Here is an 11,571-nt window from a genome sequence, read left to right as displayed (position 1 = left end):
GCGAAGCGGCAGTTTTTTTTTTTATTAACCCGTCTGCATTATGGCAAGAGCCTATATGAACCATTCCAGCCACTTCGCAGCAACAAAAGGCATTCAATCGTAAAACATTATAGTCCTTATTAAAACCCGGTGTTAAAAAAGCGTACCAATCTCCACCAGCAGTACCCATAAAACACTGGCGAAAATCCACGTACAGTGAAACCGCAAATATATGAATTACTCAGTACCTATACAAAAAAATTGCCGACAATTAAGTAACTTCCTAATGCGAAATTTGAATGCAGCACATCAGCTGTTTCAGATTCTCGATAGATTGAGGCAAAAAATTCGAGCAAGACATGTATGTACAATTACAGACAACTTGTTATTTTTCACACATCTTCCTTCTTCAAGAAACACTCCACTAACAGTTCTTAGTTGTCATGAAGGAAGCTTTGCGGTCGGAGAAATAGATAGATATATGCTGGACTTGCTGCACCAATGTCTGGTTCTCAAAGACGAGGTCTATGCAAGTATTTCGCGATGTTGTCACAGCCGTGGGAGGCCTTGCGAGCGAGAGGAATGGGGCGTTCTCCCGCATAAGTTGGAAGAAACTCCTGTTTGTCTTTATGCATCTACATTAAAGTCCCTCACTACTAAAATTGGTGTGGATCAATAGGCGGTTAATTATTGCGAGTCGCAGGAAGTGCACGACGTCTTTGTTGAGCGCGGTAGGGGAGAAGTAGACAGCCACTACCAGCGAGCCTTTGGCCAACTTTGCGGCGCGCAGTTCACCAACTTCATCCGACGTGCCAAACATTTCTATCGGTATTGCAGAGAGACACGTAGGCAAGTAGATAGCCACTCCCGCCGCTCTGTTATGGTCTCCGCGAGCGCCACAGCAGTACTGGTAATTAAGTTTTGGAGAGGCTTGTAGCGCCGCTCGCGCGGTGCTCGGCTTGCTCGGCGGCCGCGTTCATGCCAGTCAGCCTGCCGCCATTTTGGTGAAACAGCCTCTGCGCCTGGCTCCTGCAGGTTGAGGCGCATTTCCAGCTGCGACGTATCACCAGCGAGGAGACCAAGTTCCTTTACCTCGTGTCGTCCTTGCCTCTTGACGTCACTGAGGACTTAGTGGACGTTATCAGCCCGCCCGACTCAGCTCGACGTTTCGACACGTTGAAGGCGGCTATCATCGACCGCAAGTCAGCGTACGAGCGCAGCACACTCCAGCAGCTCTTTAGTGATATAGAGCTTGGTGACAGCCGCCCTTCGCAGCTCCTCCTCCTCCATCGCATGCGCCAGCTTCTGGGAGACTCCGCTGCTCAACACGGCCCTCTTCTGCGTGAGTTGTTCCTTCAGCGTCTTCCCCAACACATGATCCCCATCCTCGCAGCTGCGGGTGATGTTTCATTAGACAAGATCGCTGCACTCGCTGACCGTGTTGCGGACTACTCGCAACTCCCCAACGCCAGCTCTGCGACCAGTCCGCCTCCAACTACTGCCGCAGACTCCCAGCTTGCCAGCATCGAATGTCGACTTGATGCTCTTGCCAGGCGGCTCGGTGTCCTCGCGTCCTTGCCGCGCCGTTTTCCGCCGAGGTTCAGGCCACGCCGCCGCTCCCAGGCACCTTCGTGCTCCCCGGAATCCCAACCATCCGACGCGCGGCCAGTCACCTCGCCCTCGCAGTCTGCTGGTACCACCGTATTTTCGGCAGCTCAGCCCACAAGTGCACACACCCGTGCTCCTGGTCGGGGAACGCTGTGACCGGCCACTGACGGCGGGAAGTGGTGCTGGTGGACGGACATGCCGCCTCTTTTACGTCTAGGATAGGATTACTGGCAGTCGTTTCCTGGTTGACACGGGAGCACAAGTCAGAGTCATAGCGGCCTCTTGGGCAGATCACCGTCGCAACGAACAAACCTCCCTGCTCCAAGCGATCAACAACTCCCCCATTCGCACTTACGGCCAACGGTGCCTGACGCTTAACCTCGGATTGTACCGCACGTTTCGCTGCATCTTCATTATCGCTGACGTCTCGCAAGCTGTTCTCGGCGCGGACTCCTTCAGTTTCTTCACCCTAGCCGTCGACATGCAAGCTCATCGCCTCATAGATCTCAGCACGCACCTCTTCATCAACGGCGTACTCTCCACCCCTGTGGTGACGGGGCTTCCCGCTCTCGTCTTTGTTTCAACGTATGCGAAAGTTCTGGCTGATTTTCCCAGCCTCACAAAGCCGCATACCAGAGAGTCACCGGTGAAGCACTCGATCACTCACCACATCGTGACTTCGGGAGCTCCGGTCTTTGCTTGTCCTCGCCGTTTGTCGGGAGAACGCCTCGCTATCGCTCGCCGTGAGTTCCACCACGTGTTTGAACTCGGCATAGTACGCCCTTCCTCCAGCAACTGGGCATCGCCACTTCACATGGTGCCAGAGAAAGATCCGGGCGACTGGAGACCATGTGGAGATTAAAACACCCTCAATGCTCACACTTTATCAGACCACTATCCACTTCCTCACATACAGGATTTCACAGCAAATCTGGCTGGGTGCACGATCTTCTCTAAAATTGACTTAGTGAAGGCTTATCATCAAATCTCTGTGGAGCCTGCTGATATTCCGAAGACGACCATTACCACACCGTTTGGCCTCTGAGCACGTGCGGATGCCTTTTGGCTTGCGCAACACCGCATAAGCTTCTCAGCGAGCTATCAACGAGGTTACGCAAGGCCCCGACTTCGTGTTCGCTTACATCGATGACCTCCTCTTAGGAAGTTCATCCGGTACTGAGCATGAAGCTCATTTGCGCGCCCTCTTCCATCGACTGGATGAATATGAGCTCGTCATCAACCCAAACAAGTGCCTTTTTGGCGTAGCTACAATAGAGTTCCTCAGCCACCTTGTCACTCCACATGGCATTCGGCCTCTCTACAGCAAAGTCAAAGCCATTCAAGATTTTCCCGCCCCCACGTCAGTCAAAAAGCTCACAAAATTCTTGGGCCTCCTGAACTTTCATCGCCGCTTTCTCCAAAAGTGCGCCTCTTTCCTGAAGCCCCTGACCGATTTTTTGGCTTGACTAAGCAAAAAGATTTTGCTGCGCCCCTTGAGTGGACTCAGAACGCTGCCACTGCGTTTGCTGCTGCCAAGAAGGCGTTCGCCGACGCCACTTAGCTCATACATCCAGTTCCTGATGCTCCGCTGCGCCTCGTCACCGACGCCTCGAGCATTACCGTCGGCGCAGTTCTCGAGCAGTACGTCTCTAATTGGCAGCCCCTCGGTTTTTTTCTCCCAAAACCTGAAGCCACCTGAGACTAAGTTCAGCACCTTAGGTCGAGAATTGCTTGCTGTGTACCTCGCCACCAAGCACTCTCGCCACTTCCTGGAGTGTCGGAACTTTCACATCATCACGGACCATAAGCCCTTGACTTTTGCCTTCCATAGGAATCACAATACCTACACTGCACGTGATATCCGCCAACTGTGTTTTATCTCCCAGTTGGCTGTGGATCTCCATCACGTCCATGGCCTGGAGAATGCTGCGGCTGATGCGCTTTCTCGTATTAGTGCCATGGCATCCGAATCACCAGTGGACATGGAGGAGTTAGCGGCTGCGAAGCGCAATGATCCAGAGCTGCATCGTCTTCGCTCCTCATCCACGTCCTTGTCCTTCGACGAATGCCCACTGCCGTTTTCCTCCCAGTTCTTTACGTGCGCGACATCCACTGGAGTCTCGCGCCCCTACGTACTTTTGGCTTTCCGTCACACCATCTTTGAAAAATTGCACCGCCTGAGCCACCCCGGTATTCGTACTTCGCAGAAGCTGATCACATATCGTTTCCTTTGGCCAAGCATCAGTGCCGTCGTCCGCCTCTGGGCACGAACCTGTCTTCACTGCCAGCGCGTCAAAGTTCACCGGGATACCGTCACGCCTGCCTCTCCTTTTAGGCCGCCTGATGCACGGTTTTCCCACGTTCACATAGACATTGTTGGACCCCTCCAGTTAACACGTGGGGCCTCTTATCTGCTCACCAGTATGAATCGTTTCACCTGCTAGCCCGAGGCGTTCCCCATTGCTGACACTACAGCCGAGACCGTTGCTTCGGCCTTCATGGCCGGCTGGGTCTCTCGCTTCGGCTGCCCGTCTGTCGTCACCACCAACCGCGGCCGCCAATTTCAATCGGCTCTGTTTACTGTCCTTGCTAATATTCTGGGCGTCCACCACATCCATACGACCGCCTGCCACCCTTCGGCCAATGGAATGGTGGAACGTCTCTATCGAGCACAGAAGGCTGCCCTTACCACTTATCAGCCCAGGGAACGCTGGTCCGACCACCTTCCCTCGCCCTCTTGGGCCTCCGCTCGTCACTGAAGGCTGACCTCGGCAACTCTTCTGCTGAGCTAGTCTACGGTGTTCCCATGCGTCTGCCTGGGTAATTCTCTCCTTCCTCCACTCCGTTAATCCATGACGCTTCAACCTTTATCCGAGACCTACGCAACACATTTCGCCACATTACTCTGTCACCCCTGCAGCCGCTCACTCTCAGTCCGTGTTCGTCAGCCAGGACCTGGCCTCCTGCACTCACGTCTTCATCCGCCGAGACCACGTCCGTCCACCACTCTCGCCCGCTTACGATGGACCATTCCACTTCCTCCATCGCGCGCAAAAGACCTTCACGTTAGACATCAACGGCCGTGAAGACGTCGTGGCTGCTGACCGCCTCAAACCAGCCTAAGTTTCCACTCCTCTTCCCGTCGGCCCTACACTCGCTCTCGTTTCGACTGCGCCACCATTGTGCGCAGGTTCCGCCAAGCACATCTGCTGGGCGAATCCGGTGGTTTCGCTCTCCGGGGAGGGAGGGGGAGCCCTGTAGCGCCCTCCTTCGCGCCGCGCTCGACTCGCAGCCCATGACACGCGGCGCCGAACAAGAGGAAGTTGGGCTAGGCCGCCTCAGCGCGAGCAGCGCAAATAAACAGTTCGAACCTCTACGCTGTCGGAGCTGGTTCTTCCTCGTCTCAGCTCCAATAGGCTCTTCGGGATCCATCCAGGTTTCCGCAAGGAAAAATAGAGAGGAATGAAGCAGAATGTGATCGTGATGTACGTCCTTGGCATGTGTGCAAGGGATCGTACGTTAAGCGCGGAGGTCCACAAGTAGTACGCCTGTTTACTCATAGCGAGGTACTTGGTGGTGATAATGTCAAGTTTGTGGGACTGCAGCTGACAAAATTCATCGGCTAGCTTTCTGTCCGGATTGGTTTTTTAGAGTCCTTTGATGTCTGTAGAGCGACTCAGTACCAAGTATACCAACTGCTGTGATGATTCTTTGCATAGGAATACACGACTTCATTGTGTGTGCCACCCTGGGATTTATGAATTGTGATGGCACTCGCCTGCACAAAGGGAAGCTGGCATCTTCTCACCGATACCTTCGTCGTCTTATCGATAACGCAGGTGAACGTGTAGTGGGATTTTCCGGCCGCCACAGTTCCGATCGCATGTTTGGAGCCAAGCTCCCCGAACTGCAACCATGTGCGTTGCGGTTTCCCATGGGTGTCGTTTTCGATGTATTGCAATGTTACCATCGATCCATTAACAAGGCTATCGGAAATATCCACGTTAAGGGTGATCATGTAAAGCTTAACAACGCACAGCATTATATTTGCAGTTAAAATTCCTAGTTCGCCCTTAGGCAGCGTTTCGACCTTGCGCATTGCCTCTCTTTCCTTTTGCATAGGCCTACGCCCAACGATTGTATCCTGTGCCGTGCATGCTACAGAATTATCCTTGGCTCCTATGGCTTTTTTGTGTTGTAGTAATCGGACTGCTTGTTGGAGTAGAACAAGCGTATGCGACCGAGGCAAGAGGCTTCTGCATTCTGCTGCGGGACGAACCGACTCTCGGTCAGTGCGAGTTTCTCCGGGTCTAATTCGACACCATCTCCAATTTTCGAAAGCAACGTGGAGGACCTGAGATTGTTTTGTAGCACCACCCTCATGAGTGGAAAGTAGGCGAGATGGTGCCATGCGATTTCTGTGTTAAACACGTCGTGTGTTTTAACGCGCTTGAAAACCTCAGCAGCACGAACGGGGGGAAGCTGACGAAGGTCCCTGCAGAGAATGACGTCCAACCCTCAAAAGGACTGCAGATAGTTGCAGGTGATGAAGCGGAGCCGCGAGTCGATTCTGTGAAGTATGTCAGCAGACATCACCCATATGGCACTCTGAAAGCGTAGGGGGAAGGTGTTCAACTAGTTGTTCCTGTGTGCACCGTCTGTCTTGAGGCTAAGCTTTTTGCTTAGCCTTAGCTATTTGCTTCAGCACTGCTCGTTCGTTCTTTAGGCGGGGACAGTCTTTCGAGCAGGTATCGTGAGCGCCACGGCAGTTGGCACACTTCAGGGTAATCACGCGGCAAACGTCGCCGCTATGTGACTCAGAGTATCTAGGAAGCACGATGGTGTTCTTGCAGACGCCACTCACGTGTCCGATCTTTATGCACTTTCTGCATTGAAGCGGCTTGGGCACGAAAAGTCGAACCGGGTGGCGAAAATGCCCAACCTTCGCTTATGACGGTATGGAGTCGCCCTTGAATGTAAGCTTCATGCACTGAGATTTTCCAAGGCGCTGTACCTTCATAATTGAGATGCTACTGGACGCTGGCTTGATTAAAATAGGCAACCAGCGACATCAATGGAAATGTCAACGTTGTAAATGACGCCTCCTATAGTGCCGCTGTCTTGGAGGTCATGGGAGCGTACACTTATGTCGCCGAGTTTGTTAACGGTAGTCAAACATTGCAGTGCGCTCCGCTACGTGACATCAATGGCGATGATGTTTTGTAGGGGTTGACTCTTATCTCCAGTAATCAATCCCTGTGCCCTGAGTCTTGAGTACGGTCGCCGTCAGTCAGCGTGGCAGATTTTTCTGAGACGCGTCTATCACTTGAAACGTTGCAAAGCTGCCCGCTTCTTGAGGCCACTGAATTAGGGAAATGCGCGAAGCTTCCCCCTATTTAGGCTTACAACTACACAGGCAAATGGTGTAACTCTCGTTTCCGCAGACTTTTTCTCAGTGTCTCCTGTGTTCACTGTCCCCTTCTGCCCATTAGTCATTATTCATACCCCATGTTCAGCATGCGCCACACTGGGACGCTTATTATGGCTAGCCGTAGCGCCGAGTGACGCCGCCAACCGTGTGAAAAGCGTCTGCGAGGGTGATTTGTCTTCAATAAGGTGATCGAAATTAAGGTAGCACAGCCACTCCACTTACCTCAAGAAACATGCATGGCCGCAGCACTTCCGAAACTTTTCACACGTTCACATTGACGGATGCTCACGACTGCTTAATCAGAAATATATGGCTGCATACATTTTATGCTTCCACGATGAAGCTACAGCTGCAAGTGTGGCTCAGTTCACCGGACAGCTCACTGCTGACTTAACTGGTGCGTTAATCATGAAACTATTTGAGAAGCTAAGTATTCATCTACTGATTTTGCATGAGTTCGCGAAACACGGAAGAAAGCATGATCGGTTCCAGCTTTCCTTCTGAAAAAAATATGGCTTGCTATGCTATCCTGTAGTTACCATTTCTCAGTATGTGCAACGTTCCTCAAAAGTAGTCAGCACAAAGGGTTCACTTCTAAGCCATGGCTCTGGAAATACCGATTGAAGCCTTAAATTTAAGAGCTTTAAGGACAAGATTTGCTGTCAAATTTAAGAGCTTTGGAGAACTGACAATGCATCCACAAAACAGGTACAGAAGGTAGCGTTATGGGCTCCATACTTTTGACAGAGCTGGTACCGGCGCTTGTATCCGAACATTCAGGAGTCCCGTTGCCTAGCATTTCCGTTAGGGGTTGGTGTTGTTAAACAATTTCACCTTAAGAAAATATATATTTCAAGCCTACAAACACGCTTTCTTCATTTCTGTATCGATAGATTACAGTTTTCTTTCAATATGACCTGAGAGCACTGCATGAAATCTTGACCGTAGGCTGCATACATTTAAGAGAAAAGAAAAAGACATTTCAGTACACCAGAGCAGCAATTACACACCTGGCAATCAACAATGGTTTAAAGCTGCGTGAACCATAGGTGTTTTGGCGTTATCGTAACCCTGTTTTGCTTCAATGCAGCATTTCAGTATTGCAGATTTGAATTTTAGAAATTTTATTCTATCATTTCCTCCAGAATGCCTAGACATTGGGGGTAATAGCTAGTTTCTCAGCGCGGCAGGGTGTCCTGTCAACAGCTAGTAGAGGAAAAACAGGTAGTTATATGGACCGGGAGCGCATTGATTTTAGGCTGGAAAGGGGAAAGTTTCATCAACTAAAAACCTTCAGAAACCCTCCCGCCCCCGCACCTCCGCCGCTTCCAGCAACGTCCACGCTGCATCTCGTCCGAGACATATGAACACGCCGCCTTACACAGGCAAAGCATCAGACAATGCTCGTCAAGGCTATTTTCTATTCTCATACCGCGCACTCTCACGGTTCACCTTCTTCGATAGCAAGATGGATGGCAGGCCTAATTGTAAGCTACTCGGGCGGAGCAAATGCGATAAGTGTGCGAGGCTTAACTCCCCCGCAGGGACGCAACAAACAAGCATGGTGGCACGCGCTTTTTCTGGCCAAGTGAGTACGTCGATATTCGAGGGGAATGTACGCCTAGGGCAGGCGCAAGCTGGCGGACAGCGTCGGGCGGCTGGAAAGGCCTCACGGATAAAGGCACCACGATACAGAAGCCGCAACACTGAATAAAAAGTCTTCGACGGCGCCCGAGGGCATGAATTCAGTAAGTACGCCACAATAAACTTCATGCTTCGACAGTTTACACTTGTGTACTGTTTTATTGTCCAACATAATTCGTTTGGGCTCGTAAGCGGGTGTTAAACAGGTGTAGTGCACATCCCTCCCGGTGCTTGTTTCGTTTTTAAGGAATCAGAAAATTTTTGCTTGGTGCATACCACCCGATAGGCTTCACTGAAGATTTGGGCAAAAGGGAAACTGGCGAGGAAAAGTCGAAAATGCCAACTTTGCTTTTCACAACTCCCCTGGACGAAGTTTGAGTGAACAGTACCTGTTTGGCACAGACGCACTTTCCAGTAACCCGCGCCATCGTCGCACGTAATGTGATAAAACCTATAAATATGAACCCCGGGAGCGAAATATCAAACAGTTATTAGACGTGTTTAACATACCGTAGACGTACTACCGGAGACGTATACCAATTTACCGGACCCCTCTTGCGCATGCGCAGTGGCATTGTTGGGGTGGGGGGGAGGGGGGAGCCACTGGGCGTGCACAGCCCCCGTCCGCTTAACCGGTATACGTCTCCGGTAGCCTAAAAACGTCTATCAGTGGCTAGCGTTCTTCTTTGGCATGTCGTCATTTCGCCATATTTCGAAGAAATTAAATAACAAGGAATGAATTACTATTCAGCATCCGACGAAATGCGAAGGTACCGTTACAATATTAATTTAACGAATACTTCCGAAAAGTAATATTACTGGGCTCAAAGAATTCCAAAAGCAGGAGTTCTGCTTTCTCGAATACCTGGGGACTTTGAAGGGATGAAATAAGCGACGAAAAAGGTGCTCACCGAAATGCGCAGGCGTGTAAAATCACTAAGAACTTATTCGCCAGAGGTGCTATCCAGCACACGCTTCCGAACCAATTTTATCGGTTCCGAAGTTGGCACCTTGCGTCCGTACATGCAGCTCCACATAGACGTTGCAAAGCATAGTGTAGAACTCAACTGACTGCATAAACTAAAGCAGAATTTCCTGCACTAAACATAATCGCTGCAGACTGAAACTTCTTACAGTGCCTGTAGATAAGAAAACACTTGGAGAGAAAAGTGTGCGGTGTAACACAGCTATATTTCCTCTCCATATTTCGCTTCTCATAAGTGTGACTACATATGTGACCCCATTCTATATTAAAGTATTTATTGAAGCGCACGCCGTTTCCCTGAGGCCGCGAAGCAGAAGACGCTGTAAATTACCAAGGGCCATCCAGTATAAGGTGCTCGATTCGGTTCCAGGATGGCACTAGTGTTGCGGAGTGGCAAGCGAATACCAGCGCTCGGAGCTTATAAATGTACTCACCGAACAACTTTTTTTGTCCGATATAGTTCTTTGCAGCGGCAGTGCGCTTCAGTAAAGAATATATTAGTTATTTTTTAACCACTGTTAACCACTTCCATTCATCTGTGAGGTGTAAGCGTAAATGTGCTGAATTACTTGTAACCTATATACATTGGCGTAAAACATTCCCGTTGAAATTCCGCATTAGACAATCTTGACAAGAATCACGTCTTCGACACGCTACCGTAATTGCTACAAACCTGAATCCTACGCTGAAGCATGTTTAAACACGCGAAAGTACTTTGGAAACAATATCGCTTAGTGTGAACTTGTTTCGCCTCCCACTATTGCTCTTTGTGTTTGTTTGTGGATGTGGAGTACTGGAAAGCTTTCGAGGCCACTTAAGTATTACCGCTCCCAGGCAGGCCGGGATAAAAAGCGGACATCGACGAAGCCCTATCTGAAGGTGGTTCATAGAATTTTTTTTGTTTGTTTTCGGGTAGGTGACTGCCTTTTGTAAGCATCGTTATTAGTGCGAACACTCTATTCCGATGAGCAAATCCCGAGAAAGATCTCGCGATGTATATGGGTTTGCGATGTATGTGGTTTTGTGCCAAGTGAAAGAAATAAATCAAAATAAATAAAAACATATCCTCGACTGGGAGTCCAACCCCCTGCGGTGCGAACAGCGCAGCTTCGCCGGCCGCTATGCAAGAGCACTGGGGTATAGCCGCAGCCGAAAACGCATCATGTTAAACGGCAACACGCACCCTCGCGCTGTGCACTGCACATCTTCTTCATGAACTAATACTAATATAAAACTGAAATTCGGGCATTGTGCTATGTGGTGGCAGTAGCAGAGAGATGTGCGCTGCCACATGCGCGCTGCGCTGCATGCGGCAAATGTGTCTGCAGCGCACAGATGTGGCTGAAAACCGGCACTAGAAAAATACGCGTTGGCGTTGGCAACACCGCTGCAGAAACGCCGCACTGAAGCGCAGGCCGCCGGCTTAAATTGGTAAATTTGCACTTACGACAAAAAAGTTGAAAACGCGCATAACTGGCTCCCCGGGTGAGGGGACACCTCAATCGCACTTTCATGTACGTGGCGGTGGTGTCGCCCTGAAAAAAAAAATTGGGCTTTCGCCCAATATTTCGTTCTCAGCAATGCTAAACCGCTCGTCATTTTTTTTGTATTTTCGACTTGTGGGAACATAAGCCGTGGATTACTTCCGCAAAGTCAATCCTAAATACATTTGCGGGACCTTAGCTGCCTTTTTGGTCACGTAAACTAAAGATATTTGGAGCACCTGATCCTACAATACACACCACTATTACCAAGAAGTTATTGTTAGCGCTTGCGAAAGGAACAAACGGAAAATAAAGTTTTAGTTGTTAACCCTTTTCTTCATGCGTGTTTGTTAGGTTCTGGTTTCACTGAACCAGACCCGTAAGGACAGCTTATTATCTACCCTGCAAAATCCGAAAATCTGGCTAAATGCTTTCTTTGG

At 50.2% G+C, this 11,571-nt stretch overlaps 1 pseudogene; it reads right to left on the bottom strand.

Moving 5' to 3' along the window:
* Positions 1-403: 403 nt before the first annotated feature.
* On the bottom strand, positions 404-5,629 carry LOC144097908 (uncharacterized; annotated as a pseudogene).
* Positions 5,630-11,571: the final 5,942 nt, after the last annotated feature.

This window comes from Amblyomma americanum, chromosome 7, assembly GCF_052857255.1.
Source record: "Amblyomma americanum isolate KBUSLIRL-KWMA chromosome 7, ASM5285725v1, whole genome shotgun sequence".
NCBI lineage: Eukaryota > Metazoa > Arthropoda > Arachnida > Ixodida > Ixodidae > Amblyomma > Amblyomma americanum.
This window is presented reverse-complemented; position numbering and strand designations above follow the sequence as displayed.